General features: G+C 44.8%; 1 protein-coding gene and 1 pseudogene across 3 annotated transcripts in view; both read right to left on the bottom strand.

Annotated features, from left to right (window-relative positions):
- Window positions 1-20,781, bottom strand: part of ANKRD6 (ankyrin repeat domain 6) — a 213,992-nt gene that overhangs the window by 175,808 nt on the left and 17,403 nt on the right. The gene's annotated exons all lie outside the window — the stretch shown is intronic.
- Window positions 2,922-4,404, bottom strand: LOC138849739 (cyclin-G1-like; annotated as a pseudogene).

Raw genomic sequence — 20,781 nt, forward strand, 5'->3', positions numbered from 1 at the left:
GCCTTATTAGGATCCTTATTCAAATCAATCATTTTTTTAAAATCTTATATTTTAGACAACTGGAAACTTGAACAGTAACTGAATACTTACTGCTGTTATGGAATTGCTATTTTTAGGAGTGAAAATGATGGTGAGGTATTTTTAACAAGTCCCTATCTTCTAGAACGTACTGAAATTTTCTTGCATTTCAATAACTTTATTGAACAGGGTATCACTTAGTACCAAAGATAATGATATTTGATTAGGCTACCTCTGCCAATTCAAAGTTAACACTGATGCATCCAAATAACTGAAATATATCAGCCTTTTGGGAAAACTGAAGTTATCTATAAAACACGGCTTACAAAATTTAAGGATAATATATGCTATGATTCTTTGGTTTTTGTTTTTGCATTGTGTATTTACCCAGAGCACGATGCCCAAATTGATTACAGACATTGAGTGGCCTCAGGCTGTGCACTGCTCATCACCCGTGACACCTGCGTTGTAGGCCTCCAATTCACTGACCTACTGAAGAATGGTTACTCAACACGGCCTCGGTGACGAGCTATTTGTGAAGAAAAGTTGACTATTCGTAAGGACAGGGCATTAGTGAAAGCATGTTCTTTTCCTTTTAAATAAAATTCTAATCTAAATTAGAAGGCAGATTTATAAAAACCAGCAAAGACTTCTGGAGCATTTAGTCCAAACTTACTTTAGTGGAGTAAAGTAAGTTCTCAGAGTGATAATTTGAGCAACTAATAAAATAGAAACCAGTTTTCTTGGTAGGACTAGACAGGAGCAGGGGATTCTGTATAGAAGATTTTATCACATATATAAGCATCACCTGTTTTCTGGAAAAATATTAAACATTATGAATCTGCCAAACTTATTAGGTCTATTTTTTCTATAAAATGCCTTCAAATTTAAATGTAATTCCCATGTACTAATAATGTCCCCTCCTCAGGATTATATTATTTGCATTTTGGGTAACAAGAAACCATTCATACTGCCTAAAACATTAACTTTTATTATTCCTTGAAAGTGCATCTGTAGGGGTGGATGCTGTGACATAGCAAGTAAAGCCACCACCTGCCACACTGGATCAAGTCCAGGCTGTTCCACTTCCAATCCAGCTCACTGCTAATGTGTCTGGGAAAGCAGCAGAGGATGGCCCAAGTACTTGAGCCCCTGCACCCACCTGGGAGACCTGGATGAAGCTCCTGCTCTGGGCTTTGGCCAAGGCCAGGCCATTGTGGCCATTTGGGGAGTGAACCAGTAGATGGAAGATTCATATTCTCTCTCTCTCTCTCTCATACACACACACACACACACACACAAAATTTATGCTTTTAACTTCAATTTGACTGCTTCACAGATGAATTCGTATCTAAACGTAATTCCATTATAGCATAATAGTAATCGGGTAGTTTTCTCAAGTCTGAGAACATCATGCTAATCTAGTTGTAAAATTGAGGCTTCAAATTTAAACTCACGAAGACATCATGGAATCCGTAGCTCAGGGTTGCAGAGAAAGGGTTCAGAGAAGAGTTTGTTGTTGTTGTTGCTGTACTAATTCTCCTTAAACAAAAATCCAACCTCTATGAAACATTACTGTTAAAAGTGAACTGTTCATGTTTAAGATTCATAATCATACATATGTTAAATGTTAATTTTGAGTGGAAAAATAATCATTACTAGTTAAGAAATTTAAATGGGAAGAATGTATTTGCAGGGGCTGGCGCCGCGCCTCACCTGGCTAATCCTCCGCCTGTGGCACCGACATCCCATATGGGTGCCGGGTTCTAGTCCTGGCTGCTTCTCTTCCAGTTCAGCTCTCTGCTATGGCCTGGGAGGGCAGTGGAGGATGGCCCAGGTGACTGGGCGTCTGCACCCGCGTGGGAGACCAGGAGGAAGCACCTGGCTCCTGACTTCGGATTGGTGCAGTGTGCCAGCTGTAAGACCATTTGGGGAGTAAACCAACGGAAGTTAAAAAAAAAAAAAGGAATGTATATGCAGTAACCCCAAGTTGACTTTATGCATGTAACCACTTTCCAGAACTGTAACTGTTCTAGTAACTGCCGTGTTGAGACACCCTTGCAGTTTCCAGACACCCGCCAGGGAGACTGATCTGCTATATCTTGCTTTTTCTTTAAATACACCATCCAAGTTCATATTGATTTTGCTTATAAGCTAACAGACTCAAATTAGTCCACATATGATCCAAAAGTTTGTCCTAGTGTTCATTTCAGCTAGTATTATTTAAAAAAAAAAAAAGATTTATTTATTTGAAAGGCAGAGTTACAGAGAGGCAGAGAGAGAGATCTTCCATCCTCTGGTTCACTCCCCAAATGGCTGCAACAGCCGGAGCTGAGCTGATCAGAAGCCAGGAACCAGAAGCTTCTTCTGGGTCTCCCATGGGGGTGCAGAGGCCCAAGCACTTGGGCTGTCTTCCACTGCTTTTCCAGGCCACAGCAGAGAGCTAGATCGGAAGTGGAGCAGCCAGGACTCAAACTGGTACCCATATGGGATGCCAGAGCCACAGGCAGAGGCTTAGCAAACTATGCCACAGCACTGGTCCCAATATTATATTTAAATGAGCCAGAGCTTGGGTCTACATAGAGCAAGATGGTGTACAATAGCAAAGTATGATTTTACTGCTACTTTTAAAACTTGGGTTGTTGAGGAAGACACTATTATTTATGCTGATTAATGAAATTACTTACATACACACCAGAAGTTGGATAATTCCTTACCCTTAGGGTGCTGTATACAATAAATGTCTTCAAATATTAGCTGACCAGATCAATGCAGTCACTTCCCCTTTGCTTTTGCATCTCCATCTTGTGTACCTTGAAGATCATTGATATTTTAATTCTTCAACTGTAAAAGTTATTGCACTGGATAATTTCCTCTATGTGGAGTTTAACAATGATCCAGATTTACCAATTAGGAACCACTGCAGGAATGGCTGGAAGGTGAGTTATTCTGTAGTAACTATGCTTCAACTGCCGTGCAGTATGCCCAGAAACAATCCATTTCAACCTCTGAACATTTGGTTTGGAACACTTGCTTGATGAACAGTCTGTTAAATGCTTGGGTACAAGCTCTTGCCAGGAGGTCAAATCTCTACCATTCATCTTAGAATAATGTTTCTGAAAACATTCTACTCCTCCTGTTGACTCTACACACTTCTGTGCTTGGCTCTCCAATGCAATGATAGACGGTGCCAACACGGTGGGCTTTGCTTTAGAAAACAAGATCCTGCAGTGACGTGCCTAAAGTTCAGCTTCCATTCTTTCAAAATAAAGGCCATTTCTCCTTTGGAATGGCAAGTGCTCCTGAACGAGTGAATAACAGAGTTGCAGAAACTGAAAGGCAGCAGTAGCTTTGACTTTCCAACACACTTTCTCCAATACAATGCTTTCCATTCTCATTGAGTCTGAAGCCAGGCACCTGTACTGACTGATCCGGATCAAGTCAGTTGCCAGTGAGGCATTCCTTTCCTATTCTATTGATTTTATAGCCAAATAAAGCAGCCGAGACCAACACATCCACAGTGCTTGGGATGTACCTTCATTTTATTTTATTTTATTTTATTTTTGACAGGCAGAGTGGACAGTGAGAGAGAGAGACAGAGAGAAAGGTCTTCCTTTGCCATTGGTTCACCCTCCAATGGCCGCCACGGCTGGCATGCTGCGGCCGGCGCACCGCGCTGATCCAATGGCAGGAGCCAGGAGCCAGGTGCTTTTCCTGGTCTCCCATGGGGTGCAGGGCCCAAGCACCTGGGCCATCCTCCACTGCACTCCCTGGCCACAGCAGAGAGCTGGCCTGGAAGAGGGGCAACCGGGACAGAATCCGGCGCCCCGACCGGGACTAGAACCTGGTGTGCCGGCGCCGCTAGGCGGAGGATTAGCCTAGTGAGCCATGGCGCCGGCCTGTACCTTCATTTTAGACAGGAATCTGTCCAGTAAATTCATAGCTAGAGAAAATGTCTGTGGGGCCAGCATTGTGGTGTAGCAGGTAAAGCTGCTGCCTGCAGTACGGGCATCCCATATGGACGCCGGTTCGAGTCCCAGCTGCCCCACTTCTGATCCAGCTCTCTGCTATGGCCTGGGAAAGCAGAAGATAGCCCAAGTGCTTGGGCCCCTGCACCCACGTGGGAGACCTGGAAGAAGCTCCTGGCTTTGGATTGGTGCAGCTCCAGCCATTGTTATCTGTGTTTCTAGAAAATGTCTCCATGTTGAAGTAAAAAAACTGACTTAGCCCAAGATCTTTTACCGCAGAGTCCCTTAGCTGTGCAGTCATTCTGAGGCCATTATCACACACAAACTCCGTCTCCAGCCGCAGACCTCGGGCTGACCCCTGGACCTCTGCTCCAACAGTGTACAGCTGGTGTAGCAGTTTCTGGGAGTCAGCTGTCAGCAATTCAGTGGTAACCTCCCTCCAGAGGCCTAGGAGACAAGGGACTCCCAGGGCCTGGGGAGGCAGAGCTGTCCTGGGTAGACGCTTCCACATTGCCCTCCTCAGGTCAGCTCAAAGCCAAAGGGCACACACTGATATATTAACACTAAATAATTCAATGCCTGAGATTTACTTGAAAATAAATTGGAATTTTTGTTGACATGAACTAAGATTGTTCCCTTGTTGAGAATTTCAGAAATTGGGTTACAGGTATATGAGGACTCAATATACCACTTTGCCTTGTTGTTTTATAAATCCTTTATAAAAACCACCACCTGCGACCCTGGCATTCCATATGGGCACCAGTTTGAGTCCTGGTCACTCCACTTCTGATCCAGCTCCCTGCTAATGTGCCCAGGAAAGCAGCTGAAGATGGCCCAGGTCCTTAGGCCCCTGCATCCATGTGAGAGACCTAGACAGAGTCTCGCCTGACTTCGGCCTGGCCCAGGTTGGGCCACTAAGGCCATCTGTGGAGTGAACAAGTAAATAGGAGACTGATCAGTCTCTGTCTCTCTCTCCTTCTCCCTCTTCCCCTCCCTCCCTCTTTCTCCGTAACTCTTTCAAATAAATAAAAATAAATCTTGGGGCAGGCACTGTGGTATAGTGGGTAAAGCTGCCATCTGCAGTGCCAGCATCCCATATGGGCACTGGTTCAAGTCCCGGCTGCCCCACTTCTGATCCAGCTCTCTGCTATGGCCTGGGAAGGCAGTTGAGATGGCCCAAGTCCTTGGGCCCCTGCACCTGTGTGGGAGACCTGGGAGAAGCTCCTGGCTCCTGGCTTCAGGTTGGCGCAGCTCCAGTCATGGTAGCCATTTGGGGATTGAACCAGTGGAGGGAAGACCTCTGTCTCTGTCTCTGTCACTCTGCCTTTCAAATAGATAAGTAAACTTTAAAAAAAAATAAGCCTTTAAAAAAATTCAGTATAATGAAATGTTTGTATTTATTTTTAACTGGTGTAAAGATATGGGGTGTTTACATATTTATGGGGTACCACGTGATGAATACATGTACACAATGTGCAATGTTCCAACTCAGAGTGACTACATCCATCTCCTCCAACACTAACCATTCCTTTACAGTGAAACATTCAAAATCCTTCCTTATAGCAGAAAAATACATATACAGCTTATTATATTTACCGATTATCACACACACACACCCACCCCCCCCACCCCCCCCCACCCCTGTGCAAGAAAATACTAAAATTTCTTCCTTCTGGCTAGAAAAAATAGTAGCCCCTAATTGAACTCATTAGGGGGTCATCCCTCCCTCCCCTTACAAACTTCACTGCACAGGCTCCAGAAGGCCTCTGAGTGCTACCTGGTAAGTCAGGTGGGCATCACTGTAAGCACAACTCCTCCCTAACCTAAGATTGCTTTGAAAGATCAGCCTGGGAAGTTTTGTAACTTTTTCTACCTACTTTCTAATGCATGTCCCCGCATGCAAAGTAAGTTGCTTCTTCAGTTAGGTAGGAGGTTCTGCAATACAAACTCCCTACAACCGAGGCAGTGGTTAATGGTCAGGACATGGTGGTTTCAGGAATGGGAAAGACCTGGAGGCCGAGAAATGCAAACACTGACAGTAGGGAGATCTTAGATAGGTGAAAGCCAAATGAAACTAGAGTAAAATCCAAGTTACTGATTCTGCAACGTAGGAAAACATCTTGTCAACACTTGCAATTTACAAATAGAATGCCCCAAAGATCCAAAAAGTCAAACTAAAACAATCAGGGGGCTTCACCATTGCTATGATGGGTTTAGTTAATAGTCTCCACCCAAAACATACATACTCAAGTCCTACCCCGAGTGCCTCAGAATGTGATAAAATCAAGATGAGGTCATTACAATGGGTTCTAAACCAACATGGGTGGTGTGTTTTACAAAGGGAAATTTAGAGATGTGCACACAGGGAGACCACTGCATGAAGATGAGCGCAGAGCCTGCAGTGGTGCATACAATAATAATGAGGACCTCAACACTCTTCATCAATGGACAGATCAACCCCACCAAAAAAGTCAAGAAATAAAAAGACTAATCTATACTACAGACCAAAGGGACCTGATACCTATAGAACATTTAACCCCACAGCTGTAGAATATACATTCTTTATCAGTACATGGAACATTCTCTAGGATAGACCAAACACTAGGCCATAAAATAAGTCACAAAAAAATTCAAAAAAATTGCAATCATACCATGTATCTTTTCTGACCACAGAGAATGAAGCTGGAAATTAACAACAACAACAACAAAAAACTCAAGAAAATATGCAAACACATGGGAACTGAACAACATGCTCCTGAATGAACAGTGAGTCAAGAAGAAACCAAAGGGGAATCAAAAAATTCTTTGAAACAAATGAAAATGAAAACACTTACGGAAGTGGTCAGTACTGTGGTTCAATAGATTAAAGCTGCCATCTGCAGTGCTGGCATCCCATATGGGCACCGGTTTGAGTCCCGACTACTCTACTTCCTATCCGGCTCCCTGCTAATGTGAAAACAGTGGAGGATGGCTCAAGTTCTTGGGTCCCTGCACCCATGTAGGAGACTCAGAAGAAGCTCCTGGTTCCTGGGTTCAGATTGGCTCGGCTTCAGCCATTATGACCATTTGGGAAGTGAACCAGCAGATGGAAGACCTTTCTCTTCATCTCTCCCTCCATCTGTAACTCTACCTCTCAAATAAATAAAAACTTTAAAAATTGGTTATGGAAGTAACATACCTCAACACAATAAAGGCAATATATAACAAACCCACAATTAGCATCGTATTGAATGGAGAAAAGCTGAAAGCATTTCACTAAGTTCAGGATCCAGGAAAGGATGCCCACTTTCACCATTATTATTTAATATAGTTCTGGGAGCTGGAGCTGTGGCACAGAGTGTAAAGCCGCCACCTGCAGTGCTAGCATCCATATGGTCGCCAGTTCAAGTCCTGGCTGCTCTACTTCCAGTCCAGCTCTATGCTATGGCCTGGGAAAGCAGTTGAAGATGACCCAGATGCTTGGACTCCTGCACCCACATGGGAAACCCAGAAGAAGCTAATGGTTCCTGGCTTCAGATTGGCACAGCTCCAGCCATTGCAGCCAATTGGAGAGTGAGCCAGCAGATGGAAGACCTCTCTCTCTCTGCCTCTCCTCTGTGTAATTCCAACTTTCAAATAAATAAATATTTTTAAAAATATATAGATCTGGAAGTTTTAGCCAGAGCCATCAAGCAAGAAAAAGCAATTAAAGGGACAGAAATTGGAAAAGAGGAAGTCAAATTATCTGTTTGCAGATGATGTGATCCTTTATATAAGGGAACTAAAACATTCCACTAAGAGACCATTGGAATTCATAGCTGAATTCAGCAAACTTGCAGGATACAAAATCAACACACAAACAATCAACAGCATTTTTATACACCAACAATGCTTTAGCTGAGAAATAACTTTTAGGATCAGTCTCATTCCCAATAGCTTAAAAAAAAAAGGAATAAATGTAACCAAGGATGTGAAAGATCTCTACAATGAAAATTATAAGACATTAAGAAATAGAACACAAAATAGAAAAATATCCCATGTTCATGGATTTAAAGAATCAGTATCATTAAAGTGTCCATATTACCCAAAGAAACTTAGATTCAATGCAATCTCAATCAAAATCACGTAATTCACAGAAAAAAATCTAAAATTCATATGGAAATACAAATGACCCTAAATAGCCAAGCAATACTAAACAATAAAAACAAAGCCAAAACAGCTTTGTATTGGCAAAAGACAGACATGCAGACCAATGGAACAGAATAAAAACCCCAAAAATTAGAGAAAAAGACAGACAAGAAAGAAGGAAAGAAAAAAACTAGAGAAGAGGAAGGGAGGAAGCAGAAGTATCATTATACTCTTAGAATTGTACCAATAGGCCGGTGCCGTGGCTCAATAGGCTAATCCTCCGCTTTGCAGCGCCAGCACACCAAGTTCTAGTCCCGGTTGGGGCGCCAGATTCTGTCCCGGTTGCTCCTCTTCCAGGCCAGCTCTCTACTGTGGCCAGGGAGTGCGGTGGAGGATGGCCCAAGTGCTTGGGCCCTGTACCCCATGGGAGACCAGGAGAAGCACTTGGCTCCTGCCTCTGGATGGGCGCGGTGCGCCGGCCGCGGTGGCCATTGGAGGGTGAACCAACGGCAAAGGAAGACCTTTCTCTCTGCCTCTCTCTCTCACTGTCTAGCTGTCTAACTTTGCCTGTCAAAAAAAAAAAAAAAATTGTACCAATGAGGGGTGGGCACTGTGGCTTAGTGGGTAAATCGATGCCTGCAATGCCACATCCCACATGGGTGCTGGTGAAACACCTGGCTGTTCCACTTCCAATCCAGCTCTGCTATGGCCTAGGAAAGCAGTGGAAGATGGCCTAAGTCCTTGGGGCCCTGAACTCATGTGGGAGACCCAAAAGAAGCTCCTGGCTCCTGGCTCCAGATTGGCCCAGCTCCAGGTGTTGCAGCCATTTAGGGAGCAAACCATTAAATGGGAGATTCTCTCTTTCAAATAAATAAATCTTCACAAAGAAAAAGAGAAATATGCACAACATTCTTAAGTTTTAAAAAGTTCCTTCAAATGAATAAAGACAAGACATTCTAATAGCAAAATGCACCAAGGGTCTGAAAAGACAACAGATTCACTAAACAGTAAGATCCATTATGGGACTGGAATCATTTGCGCTCAAGTGTCCAGCAGGAAGGAACCTAAATGCTCATTAAGAGGAGGTAGTCACTTGATTTAATCAAATACTTTATAATACCATTTACAGTCATGATCAGGACTAACATGTACTGCAAAGATGTCCCCAAATATTGTCCAGTTATTTTTTCAGAAAAGCCAGTGGCAGAACAACATGTAGGTTTGAATGCACTGTGTAAAGTTGAGCACCACGCCCACTGAGCTTGTGCCACGGTGAAGTGAGACTGGCTGTTCATTGCCAGGCACTTCACCTCTAGGCGATGGCATTTTGGGTAATTTTTACCCTCTTCAAATTCCACACTATTTGCATTTTTCTATAAGGAGATTGTAGGTCAGGAAAAGCAACAAAGCTGCTCTCTTGCATGAAAACAGGTTTTATGGAGAGAAGAGAAGGAGAGAGATGGCAGGAGCTGATGACAGAGGGGCGAGGAGGGTCAGGGTGGTTGTTGATGGGTAATAGGAGAGCAGAGCAGAGCCAGTTGCGGGGGAAGGAGCCAGAAGACAATGAAGACGGACACACGGGCTGCGGACCGGCGGTCTGAGGACTCTGCCCAGCACTCGACAGAGGTTAAGTGGCTCCCTACCTACAGGCACGACAGAAAACAACCTGCACACGTCACTGTAGCCGCAGAGGAGTGCCACGGCAGTGACAGACGGCACAGGAGCCCTGCCGAGCAGGCACCTGGAGGTCAGGGGTCCAGCTCAGCTTCCGTGGTACCGAGATGGGAGTAGGAGAGGTCCCGGCTGCTCAGCAACTGGCAGCCTACTCGGACTAGCAGGGCAGAGCCCTGGGTCCACGGGCAGCACGGACGAGATGAGACAGTTAAGCCGGGGCTTAGGGTGAAGAGGCTTGAGGTGGCTACTGGCTCTGAGCACAGTTTACCGGCAATCCTCAGAGGGGTGTGCAGCGCGCGCACTAACAGTCCTCTAGACGGGTGAATGCAGCTGCTAGTGCTGGACTTGCAGACCCAGGGCACTTGACCCTGGAGGCAGGGACAGCCCAGCGACTAAGCTAATGTGGCAGACATGGGAGCTCAAGTCCTGACTTGAAATTGCCGCCACATACAGGATAGGAGAAGCTCACGGTGGGAGCCCATGTGGACATGAAACAGGAGACATCTACAACCCCACAAAACCCCTCAAGAGAACCTGACTGCACAAGGTTCGACTGTTAGTGGACGATTTTCATTAGGAATTTTACTCAAATACCACAGTTTAGAGGCAGCTGTGCCCTGTGCACCCTCTTCCCCTCTGCCTTTGGCTTTTGGGCTGGGTATCAGCAAGTGTAGAGGTAATTAATGGTTCTCCTGAAGAAAATCCAAACCCTAAGACAGCTTTAGTGCCCCCTTTGGAAAGACAAGTTCCAGACAATCAGCGTCATTCCTGAGGTGAAAAATCAACAGACCCTAAAATGAGGGAGGAGGGAGTGGGGAGTGTGGAGAAGGGAGAGCGAGTCAAAAGTCTGGAATACGATTTTTATGAAATGCAGTGATATGCCTTGGTAAGGTAGCCACATTTTTCAAAATACCACTATAAATTCTAAATGCACTCTGGGTTAGCTCGAAAAAGCTGTAAATACTGAGGAAAATTAAAAACAAAAATTCTAAGGTCACCTTCAAGTTCAAGCATCAAAAGAACAACATGTTAGCCACGTCTCAGTAAAGAAGACCTAAATATCTATAAATGATGTGGTAGAGGTCAGATTTTTGCTCTGCTGACTTAGACTTTCTATATTTCCCTGTAGTCTGTTCTCACTTTCAAATAAAAGATTATAGGTAATGAAGAATATGACTCTTAACTATGACCGAGAGAAAGAAACAGAACACGAGGACCCCATTATCACCTTTTGGATGAATGTTGAGTTTTTCAACTCCCTGACCAAAATAGTGATCTCCTTAGGCTGAGAGGATAAACCATAAAAATATCATATGGGTAAGGCTCAAAGCCAGACACTTGGTGTAGGTCGTCTAACGGGCTTGGTTTATGGCTTTTCTGCTCCTCAGCCATGTCTACTTGGACATCTAGGGGTGGGGAGACTTTCAGTGGAGCGATGAGCAGCCGGGAAGCAAAGGAGCTAGAATGAGAGCCATGTTCACTGCCTCAGGAGCTCCATCGGTGTGTGGCTGTTTTCCACTCAAGAACACATTTGAAAGTACTGGTGACATTTCAAACTGTGCTCCACGGGAATTCATTTCAGCTTCCAGTGTCACAAAATAGAACCTCCAAGTCCTAAAACGCTGCCCGGATGAACATGGCCCCAACCCTGGATGCTTGCAGGAACAGCAATGGCAGGAGGCTGAGTGACAGTGATCTACCTGCACAGGGGGAGCACTTGTGATCAGAGACTAGCAGAAGTCCTTAACAGCGGCTCTAGTCCTTCCGAGAGAATCCCAATTATCATGCCAATCAGTACGGACTCAGGTCTGGAACACAAACATCTGCGTGTCTTCCATCTTGATCCCGACCTATCTGCCCAAAGGTGATTGACAAATACTGAGACTGTGAGAGTTTTTAAGACTGAGGCTGAATCCAGGTATTGCACAAAATGGAGTTCATGGGGCTGGCATTGTGGCACACTGCTTGTGGATGGAACATCTGTCTCTCCCTCTCTGGAACTCTGCCTTTCAAATAAAATAAAATTTTAAAAATGAGATATACAATTCTCAAACAAGATGAATGAAGTACATTAACCAACAAAGAAAGCTCTAAAAATTAAACTAACTCACCAACAAGTACTTGATACATTCAGGGGGGAAAACCATTCCTACTGTGTCAGGTGATAAATATTGTGGTATTTGTGTACATAAATCATCTGACTTGCAGTTTTTCTTAGAGATCTCATGGATAAAGTATAATTGTCCATCTTTAACAAAGTTGTTGAAATTCTACTTCTTGAAAGAAAAAAAATTTAATGATGTCAATTGACAGATTTTCTATATAATGATTTTTTAAAGCCTTATTTATTTACTTGAAAGTCAGAGTTACACAGAGAAAGAGCGACACAGAGAGAGAGAAAGAGAGGTCTTCCATCCGCTGATTCACTATCCAGATGGCCACAAAGGCCGGAGCTGTGCTGATCCGAAGCCAGAAGCCAGGAGCTTCTTCCAGGTCTCCCACGCAGGTGCAGGGGCCCAAGAACTTGGGCCATCTTCCACTGCTTTCCCAGGCCAGCAGAGAGCTAGATCGGAAGTGGAACAGCCAGGACTCGAATCCCCACCTTATGGGATGCCAGCACAAGAAGCGGCAGCTTTACCTGCTACGCCACAGCACTGGCCCCTATATAATGATCTCTTACAAACTGATTGTGTAAAAGGTGAATACCTCAAAAGAAAAATGCATGCAAGAAATGTACAGACAGGTCACACGGAGAAAAAAGAAAATATAGGGGCTAATAAACATACAAAATGTCCAGCCCTCTTTATAATCAAACAGAGCAATGAAAACACAATGTTCCTATCAACTTGAATGTAAAAAATACATCAAAACTGATAAGAAGGCAAGAAAACAAACTCCTTTGGTTTGCTGCTGAAAACTTCCGGAGGGCAATTTGGCGACGTGTCAAAAGCCTCAAAAATAAACAAATGCCTCTGACTCAGTAATTCCATTTGTCAAGGAACGGAACCTCCAATGGGATGCTCATGCACAAAATGCTTGCTGCAGCATTACACGTAGAAGTGAAAATAACCATTGAATGCTTCAACAATGTAATGGCTTCACAAACTACAATACCTGTATATTCAACACAGCATAGTATTTTACAAAATTATTTACCTTTTTAAAAGCCTGGATTTATTTTTATTTATTCAAAAGGCAGAGCGACACAGAAGAGATTGTCCATCCATGGGTTCACTTCCCAAATGCCAAAAACTGCCAGGGCTGAGCAAGGCCAAAAACTAGGAGGCAGGAACTCAAACCAGGTCTCCCACAAGGTTGGCAGGGACCTCACTACTTGGGCCATCATCCCCTGCCCACCAAAGTGCACATTAGCAGGAAGCTCGCTCAGAAGTGGAATAGCTTGGACTCAAAACAGGCACCACAATATGCGATGTGGGTGGCAGCAAGTTCACTGCAGTGTCCAAAGCCCACGTCCCCTTATTATTTAATTTTTAAAGGATTTATTTGAAAGGCAGAGTTACAAAGAGGCAGAGGCATGGCAGAGAGAGAGAGATAGAGGTCTTCTATCAGCTGGTTCACTCCCCAAATGGCCGCAACAGCCAGAGCTGGGCCAATCCAAAGCCAGGAGCTTCTCCCCGTCTCCCATGTGGGTGTAGGGGCCTAAGGATTTGGGCCATCTTCTGCTTTCCCAGGCCATAGCAGAGAGCCGAATTGGAAGTGGAGTAACTGGGACTCAAACCCACACCTATATGAGATGCCAACACTGCAGGCTGTGGCCTTACCACAGCACAGGCCCCATACACCCCCATTTGAAACAAAGAAACTGAGGCACCAACAGGTTAAATAGTCACAGGTGGCATAGACACTGTGACCAGGATGTCTAATGAGTTGACCTAGCTCCACATCTAGCTCCTAACCATTTTGCAATGATGCACATTTTAAAACTAAATTAGAGCAACAAGCCAGATAATCTATAATTACACACACTACAAAATCTTAAAGAGGACTTTCTGTGTGGGCAGAATTTCAGGGCCAATTTGGAAACTGAATCTCCCCTGCATCACAGCAGGTAGTGTCTTTCCCTTACACACACACTCACCACACAGTTATTGTCAGCCCCTTCCTGGCTGAGAGTGCAGAGATTTGCTTTCTGTTTCTAAAAGGCACGATGCCTCCCTCCAGTGACCCTGCAGGGCTCTGGGCAGACGTAATACACGTAACTCACAATCAAAGATAAATAACGTCTTCCCCCTTTCACTTCCAAACAGAAGCTGCAGGGCAGCCCACATGGGAGCAATGCCGAAGCTCACCGACAGGAGTTATGAAAGCACCAAATCCCCTTGACCAAGCCCGCTGGTCACACGTGACCAGGCAAGATCACAGGACCATCTCCCAGGTGTCCCGTGACATTGCTGCTCTGCCTCCAGACAAAAGCCTGACAGATGTAAGTGCTTGTAGATAACACTCAGCCATCTAGGGCGCCGCTGGGTTTCTGTAAGGGGCAAGGATGGTCAAGATTAGAGGGGAAAACATCACTAGCCATTCTAAAGCAAGCTCCAGCCATCTGATACTGTAAGGGTGGACGCTAGACAGACTTTGAAGCAAGCGAAGACCCTGTAAGTGGAAGCAGGGCGTCAGGCTCTAGATAAAATTTCTCATCGCCAGGGACGAAGTCATCTTACTGAACAGGGAAGGCTTTCTCACTTCTGGACTGACAGCAGCTCTCCCCGGTTACAGGACACAAAGGACTATCTTGTTGTTACCCCAGACCGTACTAAAGGCGAGACGCTAGTATCAAAGAGCTGTGCTATAACACCTAACTGATACACTAGAGAGACGGGCTCACATCTCCAGGACACAGCTAGACATCATCTATCTGTCTGGCAGACATGAGACCTAACCAGTGTCTCACCAAAGGAGTCTAGTTAGGATGCCCTCCTTCAGTGACAAGGATTTATCAAGCCAGGCCCCAAAATGAGGTCAAGCTTTTTATGGAAAGTGAGGTTATTATCCGAGGGGCCGGTTTTGTGGCATAATGCATAAAGCTTCTGCTTGTGATGCCGGCCTCCCAGATGGACACCGGTTCCTGTCCCAGCTGCTCCACTTCCAATCCAGCTCCCTGCTAATGGCCAGGAAAAAGCAGAAGACAACCCAAGTCCTTGTCACCCAAGTCACCCATGTGGAAGACTTAGAAGAAGCTCCTGGCTGTTGCAGCCATATCAGGAGTAGACCAGTGGATGGAAGCTCTCTCTTGGCCTCTCTTTAACTCCTCAAAATAATAAATCTTTTTAAAAAGTGAACAGAAAAATGAGGACCACCTAGACATTGAAGGCAAATTTCAAAAATGCAAAGCAGATCATGACAAATAAAAAGAAACATAATAGACACTGAAATAATCAAAGTAATTAACAAGCACTTGAAGATAAAAACTTGAATTAATATGCACAGATTAAAGACTGTAATCTAGAACAAGTTACAATGAAAAAGGAATGACCAGACAACAGAAGAGTTCAGAGGAATGAGATGTGTTTGGAGTTTTTTCAATTCAATAGAGGGACTGGAAGTCAGGAAAATCTCCCAGGAAATAGAACCAAAAGACGCAAATAGAAAAGTTAGGTGAAAAAGAGGCTGAACCCAACAAATCTAATATCTGAATCCCAGGAATCTCAACAAAAGAGGAGGAGGGAGAATAATCAAAGCAGAAAAGAATTCCCCAAAAGTGAAGGACATGAAAAGGGCCACACTGCAGCGCCAGGCATCCGGCACAGTGAGCGACAGAAACCAGCCCCACCAGGTGGGGCACAGTTCAGAATTACCCATCTTCTCCCAATGGACAAGAACAGGTCATTTTCAAAAAGAGGGAAACAATTGGTGCCTTTTTCCTCTTTCCTTACTCAGGAGTGAGTTTGACAATATCTAATAACCATTTGAAGACGTAAAAGAAGGCATCCAGTTTCATAAAAAGCCCCAGGCTGCCCTTGCAACAGATGGCATGACTCAATGTCTGGTTAATGTTAAGCAGCGAGTTCTGAGGAGTTTACAAAACACTACAGCAAAGTCAGGGACAGCAGCTGTAGACAAAAGCTAGTCTTGGATGTGTGTTTCTTTGGAGCAGTGGTTAAACACTCACCTTAGATACGAAAGGGTCTTAGATGGAAACTCTATAGTCTTGGAAGGGAGTGAGGTTCTTCATTTTCCAGTACTATTTCCCACAGTTCACAGATCTCATGCTGAGCATAATGTTTCATGAAGCAAGAAAGCACATCTCCATCAGAAAGACATTAAAAACTAAAAACCAGGGGCCAGTGATGTGGCACAGCAGGTTAGGCCATCACTTCAGATACCCACATCCCATGGCAAAGTGCCTGGGGTTGACTCCCACCTCCACCTCTGCTTCCAATCCGGCTTCCTGCTAATAAGCCTGAAAAGCAATGGATGATAGCCGAAGTACTTGTGTCCCTGCCACTGGCACAGGAGACCCACATGGAATTCTGGGCCTGGCTTCTGACTGTCGGAGGCATTTGGACAGCGAACCAGCAGATGAAAGATCTCTCTCCATCTGTGTCTGTGTCTCTCTCTGCATTTCAAATAAAATGAAAAATTTTTTTAAATACCATAAAACTAACCTTGGTGAATACATAAGGATACTCAAGTACTTTTCTACATTTTGAATGCATCTCTGAAATAAAAGGCTTCAATAACGTGAGATATTTGTAAAAATAGAGAGTCTATTATGGGACCTGCCCAAAAACAGTGTCTCATTGTCTTCCTCAACAGACCCTCTTCTGTCTCTAAAATGAAATGCTACAAATTAAAAATGAAAAGAAAGAACATAGACATGTGAACCCCTCTGCTTAGGACTCAGGAGGGTGGTGGTATTTCTCAGGCAATCTGGGTATCCCCGTAAGTTGCTATACTCCTGCGGCCTACATGGGCTGGGACTGTGCTAACATTTACAGGCATTGGTCACCTTGGGCCAGGCCTCTACTCTCAAAGCACAGGGATGTCTTTGTTTCTAAGGCAGACAATGGAAGCTCACAGGGAGTTTGCATTACAGGTTTGGAGAAACCTGTTGGTTATTTACTCCTCTCTGCCACAAGAAAAAAAGTTTCAATAACCCCAATTCTGCAGAAGAGCCTGATCCCAAAAGAATATGAACTCTACAAGCTCTTCATTTTTAAAACCAGCACTGGCCACTTCTCAGGAGTCTATGCAGTCAAGTGGAATATGAATGCATCAACTTTTTTTTTTATCTTGAGAATTATATGAAACTCAGGGTGAAGGCTGCTCAGCTCATTAGACAAACTTCCAGGGGTAAAAGATTCAATAACATCACTTCCAATACTCTGAGCACAAGAGCCAGGATTGAATTCCGCTCAGCTCTGCAGCCATGTCAAGTTCAACACACTACAACACATGACAGAGCTTATACTACTATATTTTAAGTTCCCCTTATGAATGAACCCAAAACATGGGTATTTAACAAATGACACCAAGTCATCTGTTATAAAAACTGAAACCCTAACTTGATATTCTCCGCTTTGCATGGACCTGTTGACTTAACCTGAAGCCAGGAATCTCATACTTCTTCACCCGTCTTCCCAAAGCAGTGCAAGTTTATACTGCATCATAAGAACTCTCCTCTCTCACCAACTGCTCTGATGCATCAACTAACACTCCCTGCTGCTCGCCTTCTCTGCTCAGTGTATTTCCCCTTACTCTTCCTGCTCCTCAGCACAAGCTCTCAGTCACTTCCAGGAAAGGGACTCAAGTCACACAAAGGCATAAGTGGTACCTGAAACTCTATCCCCGTTCTGAGAAATGCAGTCACCTTCAAGGCGCAGGAGTGTAGGGATCTCATGGAACTCAAACTCCACTTTACGAATTCCCAAACATGGACTTGCCGTTAGTACAACCTAGCAAGAGAAGGTACTGGGGCTCTGAGATAATTATTCCATTTCTTCCCTCCCTCTCCACCAGCTCTCACTCTGAAAAGATCCTAACTAGCAAACATGACTGGGAAAAAAAAAATTGGGGAAAAAACGATTGACATTAAAAAAACAAAACAAAAAAAAAAACCAACCACCAAATCTGTATTTGTCCTAACTTTTGCTAATCTAAGGTATTTTTGAAACTTCTGATATTAGCACCAGCTTTTGATACTTTTGATATGGAGTACAGTTATTGCCCATATCTTTTTTTTTTTTTTTTTTTTGACAGGCAGAGTGGACAGTGAGAGACAGACAGAGAGAAAGGTCTTCCTTTGCCGTTGGTTCACCCTCCAATGGCCGCCACGGCCAGCGCTCTGTGGCTGGCGCACCGCGCTGATCCGATGGCAGGAGCCAGGTACTTCTCCTGGTCTCCCTTGGGGTGCAGGGCCCAAGTACTTGGGCCATCTTTCACTGCACTCCCTGGCCACAGCAGAGAGCTGGCCTGGAAGAGGGGCAACCGGGATAGAATCTGGCGCCCCGACTGGGACTAGAACCTGGTGTGCCGGCACCGCAAGGCGAAGGATTAGCCTAGTGAGCCACAGCACCGGCCTCATATCTTGTTTTAAAGGAAAAATTACTTTGTTATTCATTGATAGTGAGTGCATTACTATTGAAACTGATTGACATCAGGAAAATTCCTCTCTTCAAGATCAAGATCTTTCAGGTCTGAACAGGTCCCCCACCCCCCACCTTCACCCTTCTTCCAGTCTGGTACACTGGAGAAAAAGGCCATGTGTGTTCTCAGTTTCAATACAAGGGATGAACCCCACTGGGGTGGTTCCTAAAACACTGCCACAAAAATCAAGTGAATGGTTCGAGTCAGAAGTCACGCTGTATTTCCTAGAATGTATGCTCTCTGGTGCAAACCAAGGGTAATGTTCCATCAGCACTACCCAGCAGCAGCACAGTTCTGGAAACATTAGCCATGCCATTGTCTACTTTCTTTGTTCCCAATTATTAAGTAGAAAAGACTTATGGAAACAAGTAAAGATAGAACCTGATAAAAAATGTCATGTTTGAATAAAAACAACCGTGACCCCTACAAGGCTGGTGAGAGAGAGAAGTGATCCTTGGAGGGTGGGGACTGGGTTAGGATAGACACTAGAGAGTCCAGTCCCCTGGCACAGGAGCTGTTGGTTAACCCGAGCCTCATCTGAGTTCTGCTGGATTTACATAAGTCTTCAAAAAGTTTTATGGAGAAACGGACTTAAACATTATCTTGGTGCCAAAAATTTTGACATCTTTGTATAGGTTCTTCTTTCATACATATCACCCACATTTTTTTTTTCTAACAATCCCTGGTTGAAATGGAGGTGATGAACATAATGATATTAAGTTAATTGTAAAGAACAGACTATCAGGAACAGAACTCTCTGAACCTACAGGACATCAAGCACCTATACCCACAGAAGTACACACTATTCCACAATGACAGGCCATCCAGCTCTGCTCTTTGGATGTCAAAGGTCAAGCCCAACAAGGACAGCAGAAGTACTGCTTATGGTGCTGAACCCTAGGTCAAGGATGAACCAAGACCACACCATAGCCCCTCTAAGGGATTCCCCAGATTCTTTTTTTTTTTTTTTTTAAGATTTATTTGAAAGTCAGAGTTACACAGAGAGGGGAGAGGCAGAGGGGCAGAGGGGCAGAGAAAGAGGTCTTCCATCTGATGGCTCGCTCTCCAATTGACCGAAATGGCCGGAGCTGTGCCAATCCAAAGCCAGGAGCTTCTTCCAGGTCTCCCACGCAGGTGCAGGGGTCCAAGGACTTGGGCCATCTTCCACTGCTTTCCCAGGCCACAGCAGAGAGCTGGAGCAGAAGTGGAGCAGCCAGGTCTTGAACCAGCACCCATATAAGATGCCGGCGCTTCAGGCCAGGGCGTTAATCCACTGTGCCACAGCGCCGGCCCCTCCCCAGATACTCTACTTCTCCACAAAGTTATAGTCCTAAGCCATTACCAGTTCTACCCCACAATTTTCTTTATTCATTTATTTATTTTTCATTTTATTTGTTTTATTTTTTTTTTATTTATTTTTTTTTTTTTATTTTTTTTGACAGGCAGAGTGGACAGTGAGAGAGAGAGACAGAGAGAGAAAGGTCTTCCTTTGCCGTTGGTTCACCCTCCAATGGCCGCCGCTGCAGCCGGCGCACCGCGCTGATCCGATGGCAGGAGCCAGGATCCAGGTGCTTTTCCTGGTCTCCCATGGGGTGCAGGGCCCAAGCACCTGGGCCATCCTCCACTGCACTCCCTGGCCATAGCAGAGAGCTGGCCTGGAAGAGGGGCAACCGGGACAGAATCCGGTGCCCCGACCGGGACTAGAACCCGGTGTGCCGGCGCCGCAAGGTGGAGGATTAGCCTATTGAGCCACGGCGCCGGCCCTATTTTTCATTTTATTTGAAAAGTGGAAGGAAACAGAGACAAAAAACACCCACTGGCTCACTCCCCAAATGCCCACAAAAACCAGGGCTGGGCCAGGCCAAAGCCAGGAACTTAATCTGGGTCTCCTATGTGGGTGATAGGGGTGTAAGCACTTGAGCATCATCTGGTGCTTCCCAGGGGACACATCAGCAGAGCATGCATAGGAAGCAGAGCCAGAACTTGAATCCAGGCTCTCCACTAAGGGCTGTAGGCATCCTAAGCAGTATCCCAACGGCCACGCCAAAGGCCCACCCCCAAAAGTATCATTTATTAGTTTCAACATTAAAGCATATTAGCATTGACTCAGGTCAGGCTGTCACAACAATATCAGACAGGATGGCATAAACAACAAATGTTTATTTCTTATAGCTCCCAGAGCCTGGAAAGATCAAGATCAAGAAGCCGGAGAATTCAGGATCTGAAGACGGCCCTCCTATTGGCTCATGGATCTCCATCTTCTCGCTGTGTCCTCACCAGGGAGCATGAGGGCTAAAGAGTTCTCTGGGGTCTTTTATACCAGGGCATCCATTCCAATCAATCCCATAATCGCGATTTTATCACCTCCCAAAAGACTGCCTTCCAAACACCATCACATTAAAGGAAA

This window comes from Oryctolagus cuniculus, chromosome 5, assembly GCF_051225735.1.
Source record: "Oryctolagus cuniculus isolate XC-2025 breed Fujian yellow rabbit chromosome 5, ASM5122573v1, whole genome shotgun sequence".
Classification (NCBI taxonomy): Eukaryota; Metazoa; Chordata; class Mammalia; order Lagomorpha; family Leporidae; genus Oryctolagus; species Oryctolagus cuniculus.